Source organism: Felis catus, chromosome D1 (genome assembly GCF_018350175.1).
Source record: "Felis catus isolate Fca126 chromosome D1, F.catus_Fca126_mat1.0, whole genome shotgun sequence".
NCBI classification, from domain to species: Eukaryota; Metazoa; Chordata; class Mammalia; order Carnivora; family Felidae; genus Felis; species Felis catus.
The window spans coordinates 32,034,004-32,052,486 of NC_058377.1; positions in this window are offsets into that span (position 1 = coordinate 32,034,004).

Consider the following 18,483-nt stretch of genomic DNA (forward strand, 5'->3'; position numbering starts at 1 on the left):
AAAGGGTTCTGTTTCACAGAGTTGAGTGTATGGCACTTCCCGTGTAGGCTCCACATCGAGTTTCTGGCACTTCTGACTTCGCGTAAAGAGATGAGAGTTGAAAGATGGTGTCACCACAGCGTTAGATCACGTAGTTGAGTGTCTGGCACTTTTCCGCATGAAGTCCTGCATAGTTTGTAAGCGAGAGTTTAGCTTCGTGAAACCGGACGCTAGTTGAAAGATGGTGTCGCCAAACTTCCCCCCCCACCCAGAGTTGAGGGTATGGCACCTTGTGGGTAGGCCTTGCAGTGGTGTCCAAACCCTTCTTACTTAGAGAAAGCAGATGTCCGTTGAACGATGCTTTATCGACAGTGTCGTTTCCCAGAGTTCAGTATGTGGCACTTGCCTTGTAGGCCCCGCATAAGTTCTCAGACACTTCTTAACTCAGGGAAACAAGCGGTTCGTCGAAAGAGGGGATACCCCACAGCGTTTCTGAGAGTTGAGTGTGTGACCCGTTCGGGTTTTCAAAGACAGGTCACGTAGTGAAAGGAGACCCTCAGTTGACTGACAGGTTCCCTAAAGTGCTGCTTCAGAGTTGAGTGTATGCAACTTCCTGCCTGGGCTCCACAGGAGTTTTCAGAAACTGCTGAGTGAAGAGACGTTAGTTGCAAGATGGTTTCCCCACAGTGATTCGCAGCGCAGAGTCTATGGAATGTACCGCCTGGGCCCTGGATGGTGTGCAAACACTGTCTGCTGGTGAAGTGCAGCTGTGAGTTGAAAGAGGGTTTCCCCAGAGTGATTCCCAGAGCTGAGCCCAAGGCCCTTTCGGGGTAGGCCCCGCCTTGGTTTTTCAAGCAAGTCTTGGTGAAAAGAGAGGCTTGTGAAAAAGTTTCCCCAAAGTGCTGCATGAGAGAGTTGAGTCCATGGAACTTGCCGCAGTCTCCGCCATGGTTTCCAAACACTTCTAACTTAGTGAGATGAGACGTTAGTTGAAACACAGTTTCGCCCTTTGTCAAAATGCTTTTTGACAGAGTTGCGTATAACTGGCACTCTCTGCATGGGTTCACAAACCATGCCAACTTTGTGACTTGCGGTGGTAGTTGAAAGAGGGTTTCCCTTCCGTGTCGATTCACAAAGTTGAATCTTTGGCACTTGCCCCGTAAGTGGCGCACGGGTTTTCAAACACTTGTAACTACGTGAAACAAGAGGCTACTTGACAGAGGAAATCCCCCAGGGTTGTTATGCAGGGTTGACTGTGATACAGAGTGGACAGCACGTTGACTCTAGGCCCTGCATGGGTTTTCCAACACTTCTAACTTTGTGAAACGAGACGGTCGTTGAAAGACGGTTTCCCCGCAGTGTGGTTTGACAGAGTGGAGTCTGTGGCACTATCCGCCTAGGCACCACACGTGCTTTCAAACACCTGCAACTTACTGAAACCTGACGTTGGGCGAAAGATTGTTTACCCAGAGTTTCATTTAACAGACTTGAGTCTGTATGTGTGGCACTTTCCCGGTAGGCCCCGCGTAGTTTTCAAATACTACTAACGTAGTGAAACAAGAGTGTGTAGTTGGAAGATGAAGCTTTTCTCGCCGAGGCGTCTCCCGGAACTGAGGCTATTGCACTTCCCTCATGGTATCCAGGATGGGTTTTCAGACAGTTGTAGCTTTGTGAAACAAGGTGAAAGTTGAAAGACGGTCTCCCCGCGGTGTTGTTTGATGGAGTTGAGCCCGCAGCACTATCCTAGTGTGATAGAACCTTGTGCTCTGCTGTGTGAAAGAACCTTGTCGGCAAACTGTCTTTCAACGAACATCTGGTTTCCCTAAGGTAGAAGTGTTTGACAACCTAGGCGAGCCTATACGAAAAGAGGCATCAACTGAAACCCAATATCAGCAATGTGGTGACAGGAGGATCTTTCAACTGACATCTGGTTTCACGAAGTTAAAAATTTTGAAAGTGATATGGGGCCTATATGGAAAGTGCAGTATACACACCTCTGTGACCCATGACAGTGAGGAAACCATCTTTCTAGTGACCAACTGTGGAAACCATCTTTCAACAATCTTGTTTCACTCAGAAATGTTTGAAAACAAATGCAAGTCCAACACAGCAAGAGCCATAGAGTCAGTAGAATGAAAGACTGTGAGGAAAACATCTTTTTACTCACTGTCATCTTGTTTCGTTAAGTTATAAGGGTTGGGAAACTTATGCTGGTCTTAGGCAGAACGTGCTATAGACTCAACTTTTAGTCTCAACAGTCAGGTGAAACCATCTTTCAACTAACATCTGGTTTCACTATGGGAAATGTGGGAAGCTACATGGACCTATGCAGAAAAGGCCATATATTCACCTCTGTCAAAGAACACTCTGGGACATCTTTCAACTATTTTTTTCACTTATTTCGAAGTGTATGAAAACCTATGTGGGGAACCAGCAGGAAATTATCTTATACTCCACTCTATGAAAAAATACCGTGGTGAACTAACTTTCAACCAACATATGGTTTTGTTAATGTGTTTGAAAACTGTGCGGACCTATGCAGAAAGTGCCATAGACTCAATTCTCTGAAAAAACACTGTGGCGTAACCATTTTTCAACTAACATCTCATTTCACTACTTTAGAAAGGTTTGAAAAACCTTGCACGGCCCAGGAAGAAAGTGCCATGTTCTGAACTCTGTGAAACTGTACTTTGAGGAAAACATCTTTCACCTCACATGTGTTTTCACTAAGTTGCAAATGCTTGAAAATGGTTGTGGGGAATTATGAAAAAGGACCATAGACTCAATCTGTTGAAATAATTCTATGGAGAAATTATCTTTCAAATAATTTCTTGTTTCACTAAGAAGTGTCTGAAAACTTATGCGGTCAACTAAGATGAAAGTGCCATACACTTAACTCTGTGAAAAATCACTGTGATCCAAGCATCTTTCTGCAACATCTTTCAGGAAGGTAAGAGTGACTGAAATTCTTGGCCTAAAATGTATAATGACAGTGCCAATACTTTCAACTCCTTGAAGGAACCCTGTGGAGAAACGGTCTTTCAACTAGCCTTTGGTTTCTCTTTGAGTAGTGTTTGAAATAGTTACAGGGAACTAAAACAGAAGGGCCTTCTACTCAATTCAGCAAAAGAAACCATCTTGCAGCCAACCACTTGTTTCACTAAGTTTTGACGTGTGGGAAATCCTGTCCTTGTAACTATTAGGAAAGTGCCTTTTACTCAACTCTGTGAAATATAATAGTGGAGGAACCATCTGTCAGCTACTTTCTTGCTTCACTAAGTAGAAGTGTCCGAGGACCTATTCGGGTCTTCCTGGACACAGTGGCATTTCCTCCACACTGTGACAAAACACGTGGAAAAGCCAGCTTGCATCCAACAACTTGTTGCACGATGTTAGAAGTCTTTGAAATAAGGGACGAACTCTAAGGCAAGTGCCGTATACTCAACTCTGGTTTACAAAAACCACCGTGGGGAAATGGATTTTAAATTAACATGTTGTTTCATTGAGACGTGTCTGAACACCTAAGCAGGGAACATTCAGGAGAAGTTCCATATGCCCACCACTGTGGGGGGAAATGTTTTTGTCAATTAACCCCTTGTTCCCTAGGTTTCAAGTGTGTGAGAACCTAAGCCAGAAATGATAACAGATGGGCTCTAGACTCAAGTCTGTGAAAAATTATGGTCGGGAAAGCCTCTTTTACTGAAAACCTTCCTTCACGAAGTTAGAAGTGTTTGAAAATGTAGTCCTAAGTGTATAATGGCAGTGCCATACACTCAACTTCTTGAAATAAAACGACTGAGAAACCACGTTTCAACAAGTCTGCATTCACATTGAGAGGTGTTTGAAATCCTTTACAGAGAACTATAAGCAGTATAAGAAGTATATGGCTTATACTTAATGCTGGGAGAAAACCTATCGAGACATTGTCTTTCAACCAACTTCTTGGTTCACAGCATTAGACGTGTTGAAAAACCTAATCTGGGGAATACTAAGTGCCTTCAACTTAACTCTGTGAAATACCCTTCTGGAGGAACCATGTTGAAAGAATCTTTTGTTTCACTAAGAAGTGTATGAAAACCTAGGCACGTAATGATGAGGGCAGTGATATGTACTTAAATTTGTGAGGAAAAAAAAAATACCAGAGACATGACCCTTCAAATAACGTTGTTCCCTAAGTTAGAAGTGTTTGAACATCTAGGCCTAAATGTAAACCAAGAGTATTATAGGCTCATCTCCTTGAATTAAAATCTTGTCAAGAAACCGTCTTTCAACTAATGTCTTCTTTCCAGTTAGAAGTGTTTGAAAACCTTTAGATGGAAGTATAAGGAAAAGGCCACAATCCTAACGTTGTGAAAAACACAACGGGGACATGGTCTTTCAACCAAGTTCTCATTTCACACTTGTTGGAGAATTGATGCGGAGAACGACATGTAAGGAAACTGTCATATACTCAACTTTGTGAAATAACAGAGAGGGGAGACCTCTTTTCAATAACATCCTGTTTCACTAGGTTAGGGGGTTGATAGGTTACACTGAGAACTTAGGCAAAGGGCCATACAGTCAACTCTGAGAAAACACCGGGGGAAACTGTCTTTCCACCAACTTCCTGTTTCAGTAGGTTAGGAGGCTTTGACTCTCTATTGCGGGCAAGTATAAGGAAAGTGCCATGAACTCCTCTCCTCTCTGTGAATCCACACTGTGGAGAAAACTCTCAGCGACCTGTTTCCTTCACAGTGTTAGAAGTGTTTGAAAACATATGCAGGGAAGAATATGCAAAGTGCCACATACTTAACTCTGCAAAACAACTCTTTGCGGAAACCATCTTTCAAATAACTTCTTGTGTCCAAAAACGCGTTTCGAAAATCAATGCAACTGAAAAATGGGAAAGTGACATATCTGCACTCTGTGAAACAACACTGTGGGGAGCCCATCTTTCAGCTACCATTACGTCTCAGGAAGTTGAACTCTCCGAAAATAACACTGGGGAACAGGTCTTTCACCCATCTTCTTGTTGAACCAACATCTTAGCTAGCCGTATTTGAAAACCTGTGTGTGGAATTATGGGAAAGTCAATATACTCACCTCTGAGAGATAATAGTGTGGAGAAACAGTCTTTCAAGTAACTTCTTATTTCACGTACTTAGAAGTCTTCCAAAACCTATGCAGAAAATAAAGGGGAATGGCAGTGACTCACTGCTGTGAAATAATATGGTGGGAGAAACACCTTTCCACTAATTCCTTGTTTCATTAATATCCACTGTCTGAAATCCTATGCTTGACTATGAGAAAAGTGTATATACTCAACTCTGGAAAACAGAGTGTGGAGAAATGACCTTTAAATGATCATTTGTTTCACTACCATACAAGTGTTTGAAAACGTAAGTGGTGAGCTCGAAGGCAAGTGCCATACCATAGATTCAACAGTGTGGAGAAACCATTCTTGAACTAACACCATGTTTCATTGAGTTACAAGCATTTGAAAACATTAAAGAAAGTTCCATACACTCAAATCTCTGAAGAAACACTGTGGACAAATCACCTTTCCAGTAACACCTTCTCTAAGTTGGAAGTGAGTAAAAATCTAGGACTTAATGTACAATGATGGTGCCATATGCTGAACTCCTTGAAGGAAAACCATGGAGAAAACTACCTTTCCACTAAAGTCTGCTTTCAAATCAAGTGGTGTTTGAAACCCTTTACAGGGAACTTTAAGGAAAGGATCCCAGGCTGAGTTCAGAAAAAACACTATGGCGATACTGTCTTTCAACCAACTTCTTGTTTCACTAAGTTAGACGTGTTGGAAAACCTGTCCTGGCAACTCTAAAAAAAAGTGCCGTCTACTCAACTGTATGAAATAACATTGTGGAGGAACCATCCTTCAAGTAATGCATTGTTTCAGGTGTTTTGAAACACTTGTTTCAAAATTGTTTGAAAACTCAAGCAGGGAACTATGAGGACGGTGACCTCACCTCAACTCTGTGAAAGAAAACAGGGCGGGGAAAGCACCATTCAACTAACCTCTTGTTTCACCAAGTTGGTAGTGTTTGAAAAAGTAAGCGGCAAACTCTAAGGCAAATGCCATACACTTAACTCTGTTTCGCAAACAACACTCTCGAGAAACCATTTTAACTATCATGTTTCATGGAGTCAGAAGTGTTTGAAAAATCTAGGCCTAAAAGTACAGTGAGAGTGCTATATGCTCAGCTCTGAAATAAAACCGTCTTTTGACTAATGTCTTCTTTCAGAGTTACAAGTTTCTCAAAACCTTTACAGGGAACCATAAGGAAAGGGCCAGTATATACTCAACTCTGTGAAAAGACACTGTGGGGAAACTGTCTTTCAACCAAATTCCTGTTTCACTTAGACATGTTTGAAAACATGTGTGAGGAATTGTAAGAAAAGTGCCATATACTCCGTTTGGTGAAATCATACTGTGGAGAAAACCATGTTTCAAAGAACTTCTTGTTTCACTAAGGAAGAAGTCTTGGAAAACCTATGCAGAAAATATAAGGGAATGGCATAGACTCAGCACTGTGAAATAACACTGTGGAGGAACCATCTTTCAATGAATCTCTCATTTCCCTGTGTAACAAGTGTCGGAAAACCTAAGTGGGCAACTATGAGGAAAGTGCCATGTACCTAACTCTGTGACACAACACATGGAGACAGGACCTTGCAACTAACATTTTCTTTCACTACCTTAGAAGTGTTTGAAATGGAAGAGGTGAACTCCAAGCCATGTTTTTAGAGTTGTGCCGAATTCAACACTGTGAAACAATAGTGTGGAGAAACTATTTTTAAAGTAACACCATGTTTCATTGAGTGACAAGGGTTTGCACAGCTATGCGGGAAAGAAAAAAGAGAGTTCCATATACGCAACACTGTGAAAAAACACTGTGATCGCATCTTTCAACTAATCCCTTCTTTCCCCACCTGAGAAGTGTTTGAAAATCTAGGCCTAAACGTATAGGGACAGTACTATACACCTTCAACTCCTTGAAATAAAACTATGGAGAAACCATCTTTCCCCTAACATCTTGTTTCACTACGTGAGAAGGGTTTGAAAACCTATGCAAGGAACTCTAAGGAAAGTGCCATATCCTCAACCCTGTGAAACAACGTTGAGAAACTGTCTCCCAGTTAATACACCAAACAACCATCTAGTTTCACATAAACCACACTACAACCAACATTTAGTCAACACTCACCAAGGTCTGCACACCAAGCACACTCCACACACCTACCTCTTAAACACCACAGACACCACACTTCAGCATCCCACGGAGCCTAGGAAACACACAAACACCAAACACATCACGCAAGGACAAAACACATCCAAGCATACCGCAAGTACAAGACACATTCAAATATCCTATGGAGAATGCTTTTATACTACTTAAAACTCGCATGGGACATACACCACATATAGAAACGACACGCACAATTTGCAGGTAACATGGTCAACCCACTACATCACATGGACAAAATATCCATCACACAGTCCAAACGCCAGACACACACCACACTACCAATACAGCACACATTCCACACACACACACTTCACATATGCTATGCACAGAAATGCACACACCACACACCCTCCAGGGACATACTGCTTATAAACCACCTACACGCGCCCTTTCCATACACCACACACATAACAAACACAACACACCAATGCTCCACATATACCCTGCTACAATCTCTGCTGACCCTATCTGCCGATGGGATGGCAGGAAAGACATCCAAAGCCAGGGCTTTCCCTCTCTATTTAAAGGAATAATGGAGGACTCATGATAACAGTGCTTCAGGTGTGGCCTGGAGAGAGGTCCCTCTACTGAAGCCCTTGGCTCTTTCTAATTTCTGAGACAGTCAACCTGCTGAAAGATTGTGCTATTCACTTCATTCATAACAGCCTCCCATTCCCATCATCTGACAATAGACTCTAGCAAGCCGGCTATCATTTTGAACCCTTTTGCTCTATTTTCAAAGGGATTTCTCCCTGGGGTTCATGCCGTGAGTCTCTAAGAGCACCGGGCTCTACTTTCAAGTGTAGAGTGTGGTGACGTCCTTGCGAGTGTGCAATGGGTTTGGTAACAGGACCACCCCTTCATCTGGTTTCAAGAGGCCTGGGTCATTGGAAGATGCCCAATGGAGAACTTTTGTATGTATGCTGGGCCGGAGGTTGCAGGAGAGAGCTGGCCTCCTTTATGCACTGAGAAGAAATGAAATGAGACATCTCCTTTCCAGACTGATCCAATTCCCCTTTGGAAGGTCGCACTTGGGTCCACTTAGTCATTTTCTTCCCATGGCTGTGTTTCAAAATAAATTTTTGTTCACACGTAGGGGCCACAGAACTGTCCCTCTCTCAGCTGGCACCCTGGGGTAGGCAAAAAGCCTTTTGAATAAATGCTGCACCATAGCCTCGTTCAAACCTATTCATCATCACAGGGAAGCATGTTTCCATGACTCAGAATAACTTGTGCCCCTGTCTACTGATACGATGTGAAGAAAGGACAACAGAAGCCAAAGCTTCCCTCTATGTCTTAAGGAATAATGTGGGTCTCTTGCCCACAGGGCCCCAAGGGTCATCCTTTGGGTACTCCTTTAGTCAAGGCGACTAAGGGTTCTTCTGATGCCTGAGCAAGCCAGCGAGCATGCTAATATACAGTGCTGGTCAGAGTGTCCTAAACATTACCCAAATCTCATCCATAATAAAGAGCTCTGGCCCTCGGAGTTTCAAGTTTCATGACATTGCTTTATTCTCCACCATGGTTCCTCTTGTGGTCCCCACGAATTCAGTCGCAGAGAGTCATAGCACCAGCTTGCAAATGTCCAATGTGGACCAGCCCTTGTGACTTGTGGCACAGGTTGAGCCCCAGGGGCCCTGGCATTTTGGTTTCAGGACTCCATGGACATTCAGAGCCCTAGGCCATTCGAAGAGGTCCAGCTGAGAACTGTGCGGAGGCTACGCCAGGTGTATTAGTGGGGAGCTGGCCCTCATACCTAGGGAAAATAAAGTTTATTTCCCGGAAATACTGAATGCCCTTTGTTCCAGGCTGGAGCCATTCCTTCTCCTTTACTGTCATTCTGACTCCGTCTTTGTTCAACCTGAGGAGCCATGGAGCTGGCACTCACTCAGCGGGCACCAAGTAATGGGCATCAGGTTCCCACTCAGTCCCATGCTCAGGGGCAGCCATGAGCATCAGCTATCCCAAAGGAGTAGAGAACTCCAATCCTTGAGCTTGGTAATTGGCTGTTGTTAGCAAGGGGTGAGGGGAGGGAGCCAGCCTGCCTCCTTTCTCTACCTGATGGAGTTTCCTTCTTTCTGAAAAGCAGACAGTTCACACAGGATCAGGAAGCTCCAGAAGGTGGTCAACACAGAAAGAGACCTTTACAGGAAGAGGGCCCAATGTCCCTTTCCCCACTTTGGAAGAAGACCTGGGGGCACGTTATGGCCACAACACCCTCACTGCTCACTCCATTCAATGATGGGAAAAGTAAGAAAAGCAAAGTCCAGGGCTCTCTAGGTCCTTCTGAAGGAAGAAGGCAGGCCTGTTGCTGATAGGGCTCCAAGATGTGGACACTAGACGGCACTGTTGCCTGAGGCAACAGAAACCCCTGTTTCTTCTTCCCACAGCCACCTTGCCAGGAGCTGGTGCAGGACCATTCCTTTCCCACATAATTCCCCTTCCAATCTCTGAAGAGCTCTGACCCTCCTTATCCACCTTTACTCATCTTTGATCTCTTCTAGAAACAAGGTTCTTCCCACCATAGGTTCAGAGGCAGTGTCTCACGGTCCTATCCTCTGCCTTCCACCTGGGAGTCTGGCTCAGTCCTTGAGACAGTGGGAGAAATTTTGGCCACTGGGCTCCATCTTCTTTAATTCAGTGGGTTCCAGAAGCATGTAGAGACCCAGGCCAATGGAAGGGTTGCAACAGATGTTTGTGTGTAGGATGGATGAGAGATTTGGGCATGGAGTTGGCCTTCTGGCCAGTGGCAAACGAAGTAAGACACCTTCTTTCCAAGTGGATCCCAATTACCACTGGATATGCCGAGCTTTGGCCCTCCTTGTGCCCATTTCCTTCACCCTACTGCATTTCCGACTATTTTTTCTCCCTTAGGAGCTAGGGAGCTGTCAGAAACCCAGGGAGGTCACCCGGATAGGCATGAAACTCCCACTCTGCTCCTGTGCTCAGTGAGAGTGCTGAGGCTCTGAAGTACCAAAAGAAAGATGGCCTTTATTCCCTGGAAGACTGGTGACTGGCCTGCTGTGGTATGGAAGGGGAAGGGGAGCCAGCTTGCCTCATTGTCCTGGATGACTGCGTTGCCTTCTTTCTGAGAAGTAGACAGTTTGCACATGAACAGTATGGACAAGGAGAGGGTCAGCACAGAGGAAGCCCTTTGCAGGAACAGAGAAGGATTTCCTTGTCCCACTCTCCTGAGTAAAAGCCAGCAGAACCGAATACTTAGAGTTCAAAACTGGGGTCTGCATCAACTGATAGAACATGTGGGAGGGACACACATAGCCAGAAATTTGTCTCCTAAAATCAGAAGGCAGGGCCCCCAGGTGTATTCCTTCAGAGGGCTCCCTTTGCCTAAGCCCACAAGCATTTCTTATTCTGGATACAACCCGCTTGATAGGAGACCATGATGGGTATTTATTCTCAAGATTCTCCACATCCCATGTGTGAGGAAGAACTCTGGAAGTCTGTGTTTCAAAAGGCCCACCATTTTCCGTTTTCTTGAAAAGCGGTGCTGCATGGAATTTATCAGAGCAGTGTCTTTGAATAATATCTTCTTCTTTCAGCACTCATGTCCAGTGTTGTCCTGTGGTTATGATATAGGTGTGGCAATGGGCCCCTCTCCATTTGGTTTCAGAATTATGTGACCATCTCCTAACGCAGGATGTGTGAAGGTTCCGAGGCAGAATGCTTGTGGGTAGGCTCATCCAGAAGTTGGGGGTAGATCCTGCCTCCTGTGTGCTTAGAGGGTGAGGGAAGCTAGATATCTCCTTCCTCAATTTGACCAGGGGCCTTGTAAATGCAGAACTTTGACTCACCTGGTAGTCATTCTTATCCCATTTCTGCATTTCTAACTTAACCTCACTTGACACACCAAGACCACGAGGCTGTTCTGTAAACCAGCAAGTTGCAAGGATGGACATGTAGGTTCCAGAACATTCCCGAGTCAAGGCAGGACTCTCAGAGTCTGATATCGCTAAAGAGAGCTATATATTGTGTCATTGAACCCCAGGTTCATAGCAGACTACTGTACCGTGGGAATGGTGAGCCACATGGACCGCCGACCCTAATTGATGGACATACCCTCATGCGGAGGAAGAGACAGGATGTGCATGTGCAGCATGCTCCATGACCTGACCAGAGCACACAAGGCCTTTTGAATGTATCCTGCCCCAGGCCTTTGTCCCACCACTGGATCCTCCCATGGAAGCACATTTTTTTGTATCTCAGTGTCATTAGGGCCTGATCTTCTGATACAAATGGACAGAGAAGCACACAAACAGCTTACCGTTTCCCTCTACTTCTTAAGGGAGAATGTGGGTCTCTTGCTCACAGTGCTCCAAGTGGTTCCCTTTGGACAACTCTGTAGCCAAATCCCACAAAAGATCTGATTTCTCAGCAATCCAGCTTACTAATGTATTGAGCTAGTCAGTTTGTTCTAAACATTATCCCATTCTCATCCTTAAGGAAGAACTCTTACCCTAGGCTTATCAAGTCTCATGACATTGCTGTTTAGCCATCAAGGTTTGTCTTGGGCTCCATATATTTCAGCCTTGCAGTCATAGACCCGCCTTACAAATGTCCAATATGGACCAGCCTGTGTGGCTGCTGTGACGACAGGTTGAGGTAAAGGGGCCGGCATATTTGTTTCAGGACTACATGGACATCCAGAGATGTAGGGCAAGGAAAGGGGTCCAGCTGAGATGTGTTTATGTGGAGGATGGGCCAGAGGTATTAGTCGAGAGCTGGCCTTTATGCTAGGCCTAGAGGAAATGAAGTTTAACGTGTCTTGTCCACATCGATCATATTCCCATTGGTTGGAAATATTGCACACTTTGGTCCTGGATGCAGCTGTGCACTTTTCCTTAATGTCTGACTCATTATTTCTTTACCCTTATGAACCATGGCACCGGCACTCACTCAGCGGGCACCAAGGGGTGGGCTATAGCTTCCCGCTTGGTCCAGTGCTCAGTGACAGCCATAAGCATTGGCTATCCTAAAGGAGAATAGCCCTCCTACCCCTGAGCTTGATGCTTGGTTCTTTGTAGGAAGAGGTGGGGAGGGGAGCCAGATGGCCTTGTTGCTCTGCCTGATGGAGGAGGCTTCTTTTTGAAAAACACACGGTTCACACAAGAGCAGGAGGCTCCAGAAGTTCAGGCACCCCAAAAGAGTCCTTTACAGGAAGAGGGTCCCCATGCCCCTTTCCCCTTGTTGGGTAACAGCGGGGGGCAAGTGAAGGCCACAGCACCCTCACTGCTCACTCCATTCAGTGATGGGAAAAGGAACAAAAGCAGACAAAGTCCAGGAGTCTCTAGGTCCTTGTGAAGGAAAAGAGGCAGACTTCTTGCTCTCAGGGTTCCCAGATGCAGACGCTAGAGGGCGTTTCCCTAAGGCTTCTGGTGCCTCTTTTTCCCAAAGCCAGGTTGGCAGGACCTGGTGCTGGGCCCTTCCTTCTCCACATAACTCCCTTCCCATCTCTGAAAAGCTCTGGCCTTCCTTATCCACCTTACACATCTTTGCTCTTTTGTAGAAACCAGGGTTTTCCCACAGATCGTCCAGAGTCAGTGTTTCACACTTGTCTCTTCTGCCTTCCACCTTGGAGACTTGTCTGCTCCTTGTGACTGTGGGAGAGATTTTTGCCACAGGGCTTCCTCTTCATGAATGCATTGGGTTTCATAAGTGTGTTGTCATTCAGGGGTCCAGGGCATTTGAAGGGGCCCAGCAGAGGATGTTTGTGTGTATGCTGGGCCAGAGATTTGGGCAGGGAGCTGGATGCCTTGTGGGCCCAGGGAAAAGGAAGGAAGACATCTTCTTTCCAAGTGGATCCCAATTCCTGATGGAGAATTGTGGAGCCTTGGCCCTTCTTGCACCCATTTCCTTCACCCTGCTGCATTTCTGACAATTTTTTTTCTCCCTTTAGAGCCATGGATCCATCACGCATTTCGCTGGCACTGCTTGGTAGCCCGCTAATTCCATCTCTCTTCCTGTGCTCAGTGAGAGCTATCAGGCTCCAATCTAACAAAGGAAAGCAGGACTTTAGTGCCTGAGTGCTTGGGGATAGGCCTGCTGTCGTATGGAAGGTGAAGGGGAGCCAGCCTCCCTCACTGACCTGGATGATTGAGATACCTTCCTTTTGAGAAGCAAACAGTTGCCACATGGGTAGTATGGGCCAGGAGGGGGTCAGCATGGGGAAAGCCCTTTCCAGAAATAGGGAACAATGACATTTTTCCAAACTCCTGAGCAAGAGCCCGCAGAACCCAGTAGCTACAGTTCACACACTGATAACTCCGATCAACTGATAGAAAAAGTGGCAGGGAGAGACATGACCAGAAATCTCTGGCTCCTAAGGAAAAATTGCAGACTTGCTGATAGTCGCTCTTAGGTGTAGTCATTCAGAGGGTTCCCTTTGCCTAACCATTTCTTATTCCAGATTCAACCAGCTTGATAGGAGATGGTGCTGGGTACTTCATTCTCAACATTTCCCACATCTTATGTGTGATGAAGAACTCTGGCTGTGCTTTTCTATGTCCACCCATTACCCTCTTGTTGAATAAGGTTCTGAATGGCATGTATTCAGAACCATTGTCTGAGAGTACTATTCCCTTCTTTCGGCTTGTGAGTCTGGTGGGGTCCCTGTGATGGTGACATAGGGCCCCTCTCAATCTGGTTTCAGAATGATGTGAACATCACCAATCCTAGGGTGTGTGAAGGTGATGAGGCTTGTGCATAGGCTCAGCCACAGGTTAGGAGTGAATCCTGTCTCATGTGTGGGTAGATAGATGGCAGGGAAGATAGACATCTCCTTCCTTGAGTTGACCCATATCCATCTGAACGCAGAGCTTTGACTGGCCTGGGAGTCATTACTAACCCATTGCTGCTTTGGTAACGTGATCTCAGTTCACACACCAAGATCATGGGGCCGTCCCATACACAACCAATGTCCATGGATTGGAGGTGACTTTCCAGAAAGTTCCTGAGCCAATGCAGGGCTCTAAGATTCTGATGTCTGAGAGTACAGCTAGCACCCTTGTCCCTGAGCCCTCAGTGCTTAGCAGGCTACAGTATCCAAGGATTGCATAGCCACATTGACTTCCACCCGTAATTGAAGGGGATACCCTCATTCAGAAGAACATTCAGTCTGTGCATCTGCCATTTGCTGCATGACTTGATCAGTCAGTGCACAAAACATCCTTTGAAAATATCGTGCACTAAGACCTTGTTCCCACCTCTTGATCATTACGTGGAGGCACCTTCTTCATATCTCAGAGTCACTGCTTCCCCTGTCTACTGATATGATTGACAGAAACACACCAAAAGCCAAAGTTTCCTTCTATTTGTTAAGGGAGAATGAGGCTCTCTTGTTCACAGGGCTCCAAGGGGCATCCTTTGGGGTAGTCCTATAGCTGAAGCCCACAAAGATTTTTATGACTCCTGACCAAGACTGCTTGTTCCTCTATTGTGTTGGTCTGTGTTTTCTAAACATCATGCAACCTTCATCCCGAGTGAAGATCTGTGACTGTATGAGTCTCAAGTTTCATGGAAGTGCTTTACTATCCATCAAAGTTTGTCTTGGGGTCCATACAATTCTGTCTGCCCGAATAATAGCTCAGGCTTGCAAATGTCCAGTGCGGACCAACCCTTGTGTCTGTGAGACAGGCTGAGACCAAGTTGGTTTCAGGACTCCATGGATAGGCAGAGCCCTAGGTCATTTGAAAGGGTTCAGCCTAGAACTGTTGGGGTGGAGGCTGTGCCAGCCATATTATGGGGGAGCTGGCCTCCTTGCTGGGCCTAGGACAAATGGAGTTTCCCATGTTCTTTTCATATTGATCACATTCCCATTGGATGGACATATCAAACTCCCTTTGGTCCGGGCTTCAGCCAGTCCCTTTCACTTACCGCCTTTCTGACTCAGTCTTTGTTCACTCTTAAGAGCCATGGAGCTGGCAGTCATGCAGAGGGCACCAAGGGATAGGCTTTGGGTGCCCAGTCTCTCACTCAATGACAGCCATAAGTGATATCCAAAAGGCGAATTGCCCTCTAATCCCTGAACTAGGTGGTGAGCTGTTTGTAGCAAGGGGTGGTGGGAGGGGAGCCAGCTGGCCTCATTGCTCTCCTGATGGAGGGGCCTTCCTTCTGAAAAACAAACTGTTCACACGGGCAGGAGGTTCCAGAAGCTGGTCAGTCCAGAAAGAGCCCATTAAAGGAAGAGGGCACCATGGTCCCTTTCCACACTTTGCAACAACAGCTGGGGGCACCTCATGGCCACAGCAGTGTAATTGCTCACTCCTTTCAGTGCTGGGAAAACAAAAAAGCAAAGTCCCAGGGCTCTCTAGGTCCTTCTGAAGGAAAAAGGCAGGCCTGTTGCTCCCAGGCTTCCCAAATGCAGACTCTAGAGGGGGCTTTTTCATAAATCCTCAGGAGTTTCTTCTTTTTCCCCACAGCAATTTTCCCAGTATCAGGTGCTGGGCACTTCTTTCTCCTATCTCTGAAGAGCTCGGGCCCTCCCTATCACCATCACACATGGTTGCTCATTTTTAGAAACAGGGTTCTTCCCACATTCTGTGCAGAATCAGTGTCTCACAGTCACATCCTCTGCCTTCCAGCTGGGAGTCTAACTCAGTCCTTGTGACTGTGGGACATATTTTCCCACAGGGCTTCTTCATTAATTCATTGCATTTCAGAAGTCTGTCGCTCTCTATAGCCCCAGGGATTTGTCATTGCCTCAAAAGAGATGTTTGTGTGAAGGCTGTGTCAGAGATTTGGGCAGGGAGCTGGCCTCCTTTTGGCCAAAGGCCAATGAAGGAAGACATCTTCTTTTCAATTGGGTCCCAATTCCCACGGGAAATGTCAACTTTTGGTCCCCTTTGGGCCCATTTCCTTCCCCTAGCTTTATTTCTGACTTTCCACCTCCTCCCTCCCCTTATGAGCCACGGAGCCATCACTCAGCTGGCACTTCTGGGTGGGCATCAAACTCCCACTCTGCTCCTATTCTCAGGGAGAGCTCTCAGACTGATTTAACCACAGAAAGATGGCCTTTAGTCCCTGAGACCTTGTTGCTTGGCTTGCTGTGGTATGAGAGGTGCAGGGTAGCCATCTTTCCTCCCTGAACTGGATGGTTGAGTTGCCTTCATTCCAGGAAGCACACAGTTTGCACATGGGCAGTATGGAGCAGGCCGTGGTGAGCACAGGGAGAGCTTTTTCCAGGAATAGGGAATGACATCCTCATTCCAGACTCCTTAGCAAGAACCAGGAGAAACCAGCCAGCTTCTCCTTCCTTGAACTGAGCCCACAGCCATCTCTCTCCTCCCACCTCCTGCAGCCTGTGTGCATCCTTCAGGTGGCCGCCCAAGTGTCACGTACAGAGGGCTCTTCCACCCCCTCCCCAGGCAAGCTGGGCCTCCTGTTCACACTGCCATAAACCTCGTGTGTCCCCATGCCGTGATCTCAGCTTGGAACTATGTATTTGTGTAATTACATGGCGATCCCCATCCCCCTGCTAGTCTTTGAGGTCCTTGAGGGCCGGGCCGTGTCTGCCCTGGTTCCAGTGTGACACTGACCCTGACCAGAGCCAGGCCCACAGTATGGACTCAGGAAGCCTGTGCTGAGTGGGTGAGCAGTGGGTGGACCAAGTATGTGGGGGTGGGGCATGCCAACGCGAGTGGACACCTGGCAGTTGGAAAAATGATATCCAGGTGGGGACACGATATAGACAGAGGAATAGGGCAGGGAGTTCAAGGATGCATAGAGAGAGAGGCATGTAGCCCACATCAGCTGTGTGAGAGATCTCAAAGGGGGAAAGGGCTTAGCTCTGGCTCTGGACAGAGTGAGGTTCAGACACTCACACATCAGCTTGTGATCTTGGATAGGTCATTGAACTCCTCCAGGGCCATCTCCTTATCTGTAAAATTAAGATAATAGTAGCGTGCGCCTCCAAGGGCACCTTGAGGGCGAGTGAGGCAGCCTGACTGGCTATGCTCATGCTCCTGTTCTGTGGTGGGAAATCGCTGGGCTGAGTAGGCATGGTGTCTTGAATGCTGGAAGGTGATGTGGGCCTTTACTCCAGCCATGGATTTCCGCTGTGTATGTTGGAGTCCCCATTTTTGGTTCGGGGGGGTGGAATCTGATAGCTTTGAGTGGGTTGGACTAGCAGGGGTGAGGCAGAACCGTGGGGGCTCCTGCAGGAGACCCCTGGAAGGTATTGAGCCTCAGCACTAGGATGGCAGTGGAGATGACTGTGGACAAGGAGTGGGTGATAATGAGGTGGAACTGGCAGGTCTGGGGCTTCCCAAGCTCCATGATGGAGGGAGGAGGGTGCCTCACTCTAAGGAGAGATGGCCCAGTGGAGAGGGTGACACAAGGGAGCAGTTGTTTTTTTTTTAATTTTTTAATTTTTTTTTACATTTATTTTTGAGAAACAGAGTGAGACAAAGCGTGAACGGGGGAGGGGCAGAGAGAGTAGGAGACACAGAATCTGAAGCAGGCCCCAGGCTCTGAGCAAGCGGTCAGCACAGAGCCTGATGTGGGGCTCAAACCCACGAACTGTGAGATCATGACCTGAGCTGAAGTCGGACACTCAACTGACTGAGCCACCCAGGTGCCCCAAGGGAGCAGTTTTGACATCACAATCCGTTGGTAGGCCCTGCAGGGTGGCCCGGTAGAGCTTTCAGGCAGGCAGCTAGCACCGTGGGACAAGGGTTCTGATTGAGGTCTCAGCCAGAGCTGCATGCTTGGGACTTGTCCTCTTTACACAGCTGGGGGCTGGGGTCAAAACCCTGTTGGATTTGCCAAAGGGGACGGAGGCCTCTGAGCTGCGGTCCAGAGGCACTGTCACAAAGGAAGCAGAAAAGATGAAGGTGGGGGGTGGGGGATGATGATGGCCGTGGCGATGGTGGTGGGAACCTGTGGTAGGCAGGCTGGGCTGTAGGGTGACATTTCCCCTTCAACCTTCGTTTAAGAAGCAGGAGCGAGTGGAATAGCTTGATGGGGATGGCAGGGTGGAAGAAAAGGTGACAAAACGTTTTCTCATTAGGATTACCCAAGTGCAACCCCTATAAGAACTGGGGAAATATCCAGCAGGATGAAACTCTGGCCAAAATAGGAGGAAAGACAGGGAGGAGGCTGCGTAGCTTAGGGCAATGAGATGTGCTCCCTTCCGCCTCTGCCCCGTCCCCACATCCACGCCTGGTTCTACCGTGGGGGTCGACAAGCCAGAAACTTCTCCACTGAGCAAGTGTCAACCACGGTTGACTCCAACCTTAAT